The sequence below is a fragment of the Strongylocentrotus purpuratus genome, unplaced genomic scaffold, assembly GCF_000002235.5.
Source record: "Strongylocentrotus purpuratus isolate Spur 01 unplaced genomic scaffold, Spur_5.0 spur5_scaffold_15, whole genome shotgun sequence".
NCBI lineage: Eukaryota > Metazoa > Echinodermata > Echinoidea > Camarodonta > Strongylocentrotidae > Strongylocentrotus > Strongylocentrotus purpuratus.
This window is the reverse complement of record NW_022145600.1, coordinates 31,676,886-31,686,453: the sequence shown is the minus strand read 5'-3', so window position 1 is coordinate 31,686,453 and position 9,568 is coordinate 31,676,886. Positions and strand designations below refer to the sequence as shown.

The 9,568-nt window shown below is 35.7% G+C and overlaps 1 long non-coding RNA gene across 1 annotated transcript; it reads right to left on the bottom strand.

Moving 5' to 3' along the window:
- Positions 1-4,556: 4,556 nt before the first annotated feature.
- Positions 4,557-9,183, bottom strand: LOC115924233. Its single transcript, XR_004064225.1, has 3 exons — positions 9,106-9,183; positions 8,308-8,454; positions 4,557-5,020 (listed from the first exon to the last, which is right to left on the bottom strand). It is a non-coding gene; the product is annotated as an uncharacterized LOC115924233 (long non-coding RNA).
- Positions 9,184-9,568: the final 385 nt, after the last annotated feature.

The following is a 9,568-nucleotide window of genomic DNA, read 5'->3' as shown; positions in this document are numbered from 1 at the left end:
GAGAGAGAGAGGGGGAGAGAGAGAGAGATAGAGAGAGAGAGAGAGAGGGGGAGAGAGAGAGAGATAGAGAGAGAGAGAGAGAGAGAGGGGTGAGGGAGAGAGAGAGAGAGAGAGCGTTTGTGCGTGCGTGTGTGTGTGCGTGATTTTTATGTGTGGGCCCAATTTATCAGAAATTTGCCTCTTTTTGGTCCAGAAAATATAATATTTTTCTTTGTATTACGTATATTTGATGTATTCTATATTCTATTCTATATTTTCGCTTTTACATGTATATGATTCTTAAATTCAATTAAATCATTTGGTCTTCTCAAACGATTTCTGCTTCGATTCATGTGCCTAGAACATCGACTGATATTTTCTAGCATTTCCTTATTCAGAATATTGGAAAGCCGTTTCAGAAATTGTTTCAATAGTTCGCATTTCTTTATTTGAACAGCTCTCCGTTCAAATAAAGCAAGAGACATAAATAGTAAAGACTATTATCCATGTTGAATAGTTAACGCGTGAATGGACGGCAACTCAATAAAGAGTGTTGCATTCCATCATGAATTTTGACAATGATTGTCCCTAAAAAGCGATAACTATTACATACACCATACACGCAAGGCCTGTCTAAGGGTGCGTTTAAGCTCAATTTTGAAGGCAGAATGAGCGATTCGAAACGCTCATCGTAAACGCTCATCGTAATCGCAGTTTCTCACTTCCCCCCCCCCCCCCCCAAAAAAAAAAAATAATAATAATAATAATAATAATAATAATAATAATGATAATAATATATAAAGAATTCAAAAATAAATTAATAATACATCAAATTAAACATTACAATCTGCTATGGTGCCCCCCTCCTCCTTCAGCGTGACAGCCATTAATCATACAATTATCTTTTTTTCTTTTCCTGATTGATCACAAGATTGGCCATGATATAGAGGTATTGACTGGTTGGGTATCAGATATACATATTATGAATAAATAATCAATATGCTAATTTGTCCCACTACTTCATGTCATATCGAAGGACTTTAACTGGGATCTTTGCTCAACACCTGTCAAGTCCAAGTGGACTTGTGTCCAGGCAGGATGTTTACAGGTGTCTACGAGAGGGCGGATGGCTCTCTCTCTCTCTCTCTTTATCTATCTCCTCTCTCTCTCTCTCTCTCTCTCTCTCTCTCTATCTCTCTCTCTCTTTCTATTTATATTCCCCTCCCTCTCTATCTCTCTCTCTTTCTGTCTCTCTCTCTCTCTCTCACACACACACAACACACACACGCACACACGCACACACACACACTATTCCCATTACTTTTTTTCTTATTCATCACCGTGTTAGCCAGGTATTCTTACCTATAACGAGGCACTTTTTTGTATATTTCTCAACTCTTTGCATTTTCTTTTATAATTATGCTAAAACCAAAATGGTCATTTATCGAAGGCAATTTTGGAAAATCATTCAAGAATATATATGTCTTTATTGTAATAACAATATAAGAATACACCAGACAGAATACTCACAACCGTGAAAAAATTATTAAAGTGATGGTAGAAAAATAATTACATTATGAGGACAGGTTTCATCACGTATTTCTTCATGCAGTTCTTATATGATTGATAAGTAAACATTTAATGTTATTACAAGTTTTCATTAAATGTATTAAAATGCAGTATATTATTCATTCACTTTCAATATGATCTTTACATCTCTACCTACATGAATAAATGATATATACTTTACTATTCCTGAAGACGTAGTACAGTAAATAATACAAGAAGAGTAGGCCATATCTACAATAATGAATGGTTATGAGATCAATAGTGCGAATATTTTCATGAGTTGAAAGATTAACACGCCTCGTTGAATATAATATAATACCCTTTAACGCATAAGGTTATGAGATCAGCGTAAAACTGGGATAAAATTATGTACACACGTGAAATCAGCTCAATATTTCAACAATCTTTGTATTAACGAAATTATCGCATTTGTGGTATCCAGGTACATCTAATCATCTAGGTATGTACAACATTTGAACAAACAAAAAAGGAAATGCCAATATAGACCCCCTCATTTCTATGCATAATGTACTTTATAGAGAAAATACGGGGTGATGTCAGGCTTGTTTGCATGTTAAGAATCCAATGATAACACCGACTGAATTGTCTCTTTACACACATTTTTAATACACCTACAACATTAAAATGCTTTGAGTATTAGTTTAAGCATGGATATGGGAGAAAACATAATCCACAATAATTTCCTAAACACTTACAATTTGTTGAAAACCCAGTTTTCCTCACATAGTAGTACTTAGATCTTTCGTGAAAACCTCTCAACCGGTTTTATGTTTTAAATTTGCCTTCACTCCCCTAGCCAATCAAGACTAAGATTCTATTTTAGAATTACCCTGGTTTCCGTCTAGAGTATTACTAAAAATGTACAATACATCTGATATTTAACAATATATATGTTTCGAACCATAAACATACAAAAACAAAAGCCTTCAACACTCAATACAATTCGCGATTCATATGATATGACGATATAGTCCATTGGAATTATTCAGCTGAATGGAGACATAGTTTTTTTTTCATTCAATAGGACAAAGTGTTATGTTTAATCGTTCATTTAAAACAAATCAATATAACCAAAGAATTCCAACCGTGTTTATAGAGTTATTCAATCCATCCCAACTTGTAATCTCTTATTCAGTGTCGTTTTTTTTTTTTTGGTCATTTTTCTTTACAACTAAAGTCAAACCATGATCGAAGATATAACTTCCTCTTTTTCATTTTTCGATGCTTTTTATTTCTAATTTTCCACTGCTTGTGAATTACACTGGTTTCCTTCAATAGCGTGTTATTGAACATGTATATTACATCTGATATTCATTAATAACACCAATTACTCAACAAAGTCATAAACTTTCCTTTGTCTACTTATTTAGTTACATGGTTATACGATACCTAATGGACTGTAAACAATACCATTCGCAAATTATTTCTTAGCAATTACATAGCGCTTAAAGGTAAAGACCAGAAATGGAAACGCCCCAATTTCAAAAAATGAAATGAAAGCTCTTATTACCAATCATATGAAAGAATATGTTTTGAATAATACATGATAATAAAAAATTTGCCGGAACCCGCCTACTAATTGATATATTTGGTAAATTACTTCATCTATTGGTGTGTGAGAGATAAAAACGCACGTGTCGCGCACGTGTGCTTAGTCCCATATACATCTGTCTGTGTACAGGGCTGTAACTTTATGAAGACTGGGCCAAATTTCTTATCATTTTGATGCTTCCAGAACCTTGCAGTACATCTATGCTAGATGATCAACCTTTTATGATCGATTTCACAACGTTTCTTTTACAATGCAGTTGCATGACCATAACTGGTTTTTACCTTTGAAAATGTCCCCCATCAAGTTTATATAGGGGCGCTAAAATAACAATGTAACCCTACAAAAACAAAAGCTATAAAATTGTAACAACCCATGTTCATTGCCAAAATGAGAACCCTTCATATTTCTCTTGAACCGATTCCAAGATATTGAGTGATGGGTTGCTTGTTCTCCAAGATCGTAGAAACAGAAGGGAAATCATTATATCCAGCATGTCTCTGAAGAGGCGCTGAGTCAACCACGCTGCATAGTATCACAGCGATGAAACGGACATTGATGAATACAGGGCACTGCTCCGTATGCTATGCGTTCTACAAATCTATTTTTACTTTAGCTTTCATGGCATCAAAAGCTTGCCATAGAACACCAGCATACGAGTGTTAAAGCAGATATTCATTGATTTTAAAAACTAACTTTATTTTCATTTTTGAAAAGTTGAAACTTTGATTCGACAAGGTTATCAAAATTCAATGCTTGGAAACATTCGAATTAATGAATATTATAAATTACAAAACGCCTAAATACAGCCCCGGCATAGCACCTGAAGAGCTCTCCGAACGCAGCTGAGATGCGTGAGATCACAGTATGGACATGATTTGCACAAGCAGAAGATGCCCCATGACATCTCACATATTTTCAGTGCCTGTGTTTTATCTTCTCTTTTCTCGTACTTCACTACCGTCTGGCTAAATGTATAATCTATTGCCTCACTCTTAACCCCGCGCATGGTTTTATTTTAAAGACAAATGCAGCGATACAAAAATAAAAGAATCTGTCGCTTGTAAACAAAATAAGACGCCGTTGTATATTCAGCTGCACACACCTCGGTATGTTCGGCGTTTCAAAAGGGAACAAATGCCGTCCTTAATATCATTCCGCTTTTTTTTTTTTCAATTTGAAAGTCTGGTTTCTTTGATTGTTAATTAACCCCTATCCTGTGTATTTACAAGCTAAAGATTTTAGTTATCAGAATCGGGTCATATCCCCTTTTGAATGGTTTGACATGCCATTACATGTATATACACTAAACTCATTATAATTTGACCAAAGAGATACTCTTTGATTTGACAAATAATGGCTTTGCAATGATGTTCATTCTTTATGGGATGTCGTCTGCTTGGCCAGTAGTGGTCCATATAGTGACGTCATTAAAACATCGTTATTTTTCCGGCGAGTCTCTCGTATATCCCAGCTGCTATGGAGGTGGTTGTATTTGTATTTTTATAAATAACCCAATATGTAGCTGACCTATAACTTGTACGATGGCCCTCTGTTAGTTTACCAGTTTCTAGTGATACAATAGTTGACATATTTGTGATTTTCTCTGAATTTCACCTTTAAACGCTGTTCCCTGATGTACAGACATCTCCTGTAGAAGAAAGATCTCCAAGTTTAAGAGGGGAGATCTTTGGGGATTAGAATGAAGATCTTCTAGTTTTCGAAGAAATATCTTATTGAATTTTTAATAGTGCAATATTATTCATCCAAGATGTCATGTGCTTGCTCTTCCTGCATATAATCATCCTATTCGGCCAAATCGTCCAGCAACGATTGTGGAACAGCACGAAGTATTATTATTCCTCTTGAGGTCTCCAGGGCTTCCTTCATAATTTTGTCAATCTGCAGAAAAATAAATCAACCAGAAAATCACATGAGGCGCTGCCAAACCTTGCGAATGAGATGGGGCCTAACATCTTTTACGAAAGTTTTCCAACAAGCAAGCAACAAATGTCTTGACATTGAAAAATTAACTGACGAGGGCCAAAAACAGCGTCCTGCAATATTCAAATAGAATCTCCCGACTAATTTTTAACATTGTCCAGAAATCGTAAAAACAATTGCTTACAAAGATTATGGAACAAAAATCTTTACAAATATTACCTACAGCATTTGTAAAGGGTATGTGATAACCCCACGCCCCTCCTCTAATGACAAACACCAATTATATTGAATAACATTAAATGCATTTAAGAAGGAAAGTAAACAATGACAGTCCGTTAATTTGACAATTTTCAAGCTGAACTCACATTTCTAAATCCGCAAGTTTTTCTTTGCATTTTCTTTTCTATACACTCTAAGAAAAAAGGGTGCAAAAAAGGGTACAAAATAAGAGTTTGCACCCTTTACATAAAAATGAACCCTATTTAAGGAAAAGGGGTTAAAAAAAAGGGTGCAATATAAGATTTTGAACCCTTCCCACAAAAATGAACCCTTTCGACCAAAAAAGGGTGCAAAATAAAAGTTTGCATATTGCATGTGTAGCGAAGTAGAGATATCTCCCTTTAAACCAGGTAAACACCCCCCCCCCCTCTCTCTCTCTCTCTCTCTCTCTCTCTCTCTCTCTTTTATTGCATCTCTCTCTCTTTTATTGCATCATCCTCTCTACTGGAGGTCAGCAAACTACAGTGAGACGATACCCTCTCTCTCTCTCTCTCTTTCTCTTTCCCTCTCCTATTTCATCATCTTTCTTCCTACTTGAGGTCAGCGAACTACAGTGAGATGATACCTGGTCATTTTCCACTGGTCCAAAGATTCCAAGAATAGGATGTTTGTAGAGAAAGACTTTCAGTCATAACTTTTAGTATAGATAAGTAGTAGACAAAGCCCATATTCAACCAGTGTTTGTGTTGACTGATTATAAACAGGCAAATAGTGGTATACAGGCAAATAAATTATCACTCTACAAATACAAGTTTGGGCTGGAAGACAAGACATTTGTTTTCTTGGTAAAAGAGCTGAGTCATCGCAAGAAGTGGTAGCAGGAATATCCCCAATTGACCAATGAGCTTTTGTATTTTCTACTCCTTCCTCTTATTTTTACTTTCGCCCAATCACAATGTTAGGATTAATGGTTCAGGAACACTGTTTGAGTGTCCATCAAGTATTATGCCCGCCCAGTCACCTACAGTAATAATAATGAAATAGTTAAGTTTAGGGTAAGAATATTTTGTAGGAGGAGATCTCAGAATCGAGATTGTGAATATGTAATTAGGTATAAAACCCCCATCCCCTGCATGAAATCCTCACTTAGAAACCCCCACCTGGAACCTCCTCACCCGAAACCCTTCTCCTCTTAATACATCTTTAATAATCATCAGTGCTTCAAATATCCAGTATACGATATACTTTAAGATTTGGACTTTAGAGAAGTCGAACGACAACTTAGACACTTCGAGAGGTTGAGCAAATTCTAAAATACACCTTCCGTATTTTAAAGTCAACTCAACGTCAACTCCAGCTCCAGTCATTTGGGAAAGTGTCTGTTCACCATTATAAAGAACTGTATCCAATTTAGTCCAAAATCACGTCCAACTTCGTTCCCGTACCCGTCAAGTTCCAGTCCCGCCAAGTCAAGTCCAGCTTCGCTCCTGCCATATCCTGTCCAGATTTGTTCCCGCCAAGTCAAGTTCCTCCAAGTCAAGTTCTTCCAAGTCTCGTCCAAGTTCGTCCCAGTCGCATCCCTTCCAAGTCAAGTCCTCGATCGAAATATCAGCGAGCTAAGTGGCCATAATTACTAACCTCATTTCCCTTAACCTATCCCTTCCCTTCCCAATTAGGCTGTAATTAATTAAGTAAGAAATAAGTCGCCCTTTAACTCTTAAGAATACTTTGCAATTATATTTATTGCAACATTTATATATATAAGTTGTATTATTTCTATTATTCTGATTTGATGGATGAGATTTGTCATTCATATTAATTAAATAATTGCCAAGTGACATCGTAATCTAAATCGTGTCCAAGCACTTTATTTATGGATTTGTCTCTTTGTATTTTATATTTTAATAATATAATATCATACACTGATACAGTGGTCTATTTGAGACTAACCCCACCCCCGAGTGGAAGTCATATAGCTAGCGGACCAATACAAAACCTGATTTCACTCGGAGCTCGATTCTATTATTTCATCATAATAGAAGACGGCGTGGCGGGGGCGTTAGACATGCATATTCATGATTTCTTTCCATGTGTTCTCATAAAAATACATTTATCATGATTTGTTAAGCAAATTATGACAATGTACATCAATTTTGTGATTTGTATTTTCCTTCGGCAATCATTAACCAATAGATTAATTTGTCTGATCATGGTACAATTACATTCACGTTTTAGCAATAAATAGATATTTTGATTATATGATTACTAACCAAGAAACATCATGCATGTTTAATATGTATTTGTGTATGTGCAAATTTTACGAGTATTCCTCGATGATGGGTGCAAGATTGCACCTTTTAAAGGGTGCAGGATTGAACCCCTAAATGTGCTGCTATTGCATCAGTTTGCACCCGTACTGGAGCAGGATTGAACCATTAAGGGTACTAACATGTCTCCTAAAAGGTGCAATCTGGCACACTCTTAAAGGGTGCAGGATTGAACCCATAAAGGTGCTGCTAGTGTTGCATCGGTTTGCACCCCTAAAGGTGCAGGATTGAACCATAAAGGGTACTAATATGTCCAATCTGGCACCCTTTTAAAGGGTGCAGGATTGCACCTTTAAAAAGGGTGCAGGATTTACCCCTAAAGATGCTGCCAGTGTTGCATCGGTTTGCACCCCTAAAGGTGCATACTCGCACCTTTTTTTCTTAGTGTGTACGGGACAAAAATGTGTTTGTGAAATATATCTGTTTGTTGATTAAGTCAATCAAGGATGAAGTTTATTTGCTTAGTTCCCTATAAAGTTCATTGTTAACAAAAATCTTTTGCTAGATCTCTGACCAATATTATTTCTGATGGCGGAGTGCCAACACATTTGTTCAAATAACAATGAGGCAGGATAAATGTGGCATCGACACAACTTCTATGGGCATCTTCAAAACTACGCCCCTCCCCCGTTTGCCCAATTTTAATGAATATAATTTATTTCCGTTTATTTAATACCGTTAACGGGATATTGAAATTACCTGGTTTGCTTGAGAGCCGATGGGCACGGGGATGTTGTTAATCTCTGTGATGGTGAGGTTGGATAACTCTGGCATCTCAGCATAATGAAGATAACAAGGCGATGTAAAGGCTCTGCGAATCAAATCTATTGAGTCCAGTCTAACCGTCTATGACCGATGGAGGAAACAAAAGGTTGAAGAAATTTAACTATAAAATGATCAAATTTTGTCAAAACTAATATACATTGTTGCCCATAATAGCCCATCAAATTGGAATAACTGTTCTTACCTCTTTCGGTGAAATGGTTTGTTATTGACAGGCAAAGTTTTTATGTTCTCGAAGCTTTATTGATTAATCTTAACTGTCATAGAGATTGTTCAATAAGGTCCTGAGAAGACATAAAATATTAATCATATTGTCATAATCGTTTTATGGAAAGAGGTATAAAAACATCAATTCAGCTTAATGGGCAACAGTGTAGCTTGAATGAGGCGTTTATGAGCGAATTCATTTCCAATAACCATGATAAGGTTATAATCATGTTATAATCAGGATGAAAAGTAAAATATAATTACTGCAAATTAATAACATGGATATTCAACGCAGCTATATGAATTAACATTTATTGATAGAGAGGCTGTATTAAATAATGATATTAGAATCACAAAAATAGATGAATATACAAACATAATACCATTTTATCCAATGAATAGATTTACGCCTGCTTATGTATTTTGTATATCGACTTATGTTATCAATATATGTTTATTCATTAATGGTACGAAATAACATCCAATAATTTCAAGTATGATATATACCTGGGTTCCTTTGATATTGATGACCAGTTCACATCCTTCCGCTCTTGCAATACAAACAACACCCCGTACAATAGTAAGAACTATCTAAATATTTGGAAGAAAATATACAAGCATATATGTCATTATAATGATAAAGGTATCCTTGTAAGATATATGAAATTAGCAGTAGATTATTTATATTAAAAAATGTTTATGAAGAGCCTTAAAGAAAAGGTTGAGTTCTGGTCAAGCCCTTACATTGTGAAAGAAAGGGTGTGGAAACGATCAGAAAAGAGCACTTTTTTTTGTCCCGAAAATTTGAAAAATTGGCCGATAGATGTTTCGTTCCGTTGGTGGGGGGGGGGGGGTAAGGTCACCTGTTTTGGGTCACCCATTAGCACATATTTTTTTTTATTTACTTTTTTTCTTATTAAAAAGAAAAGAAAATGAGGGGGGTTTCCTCCAAACACACAAAAAAAAAATT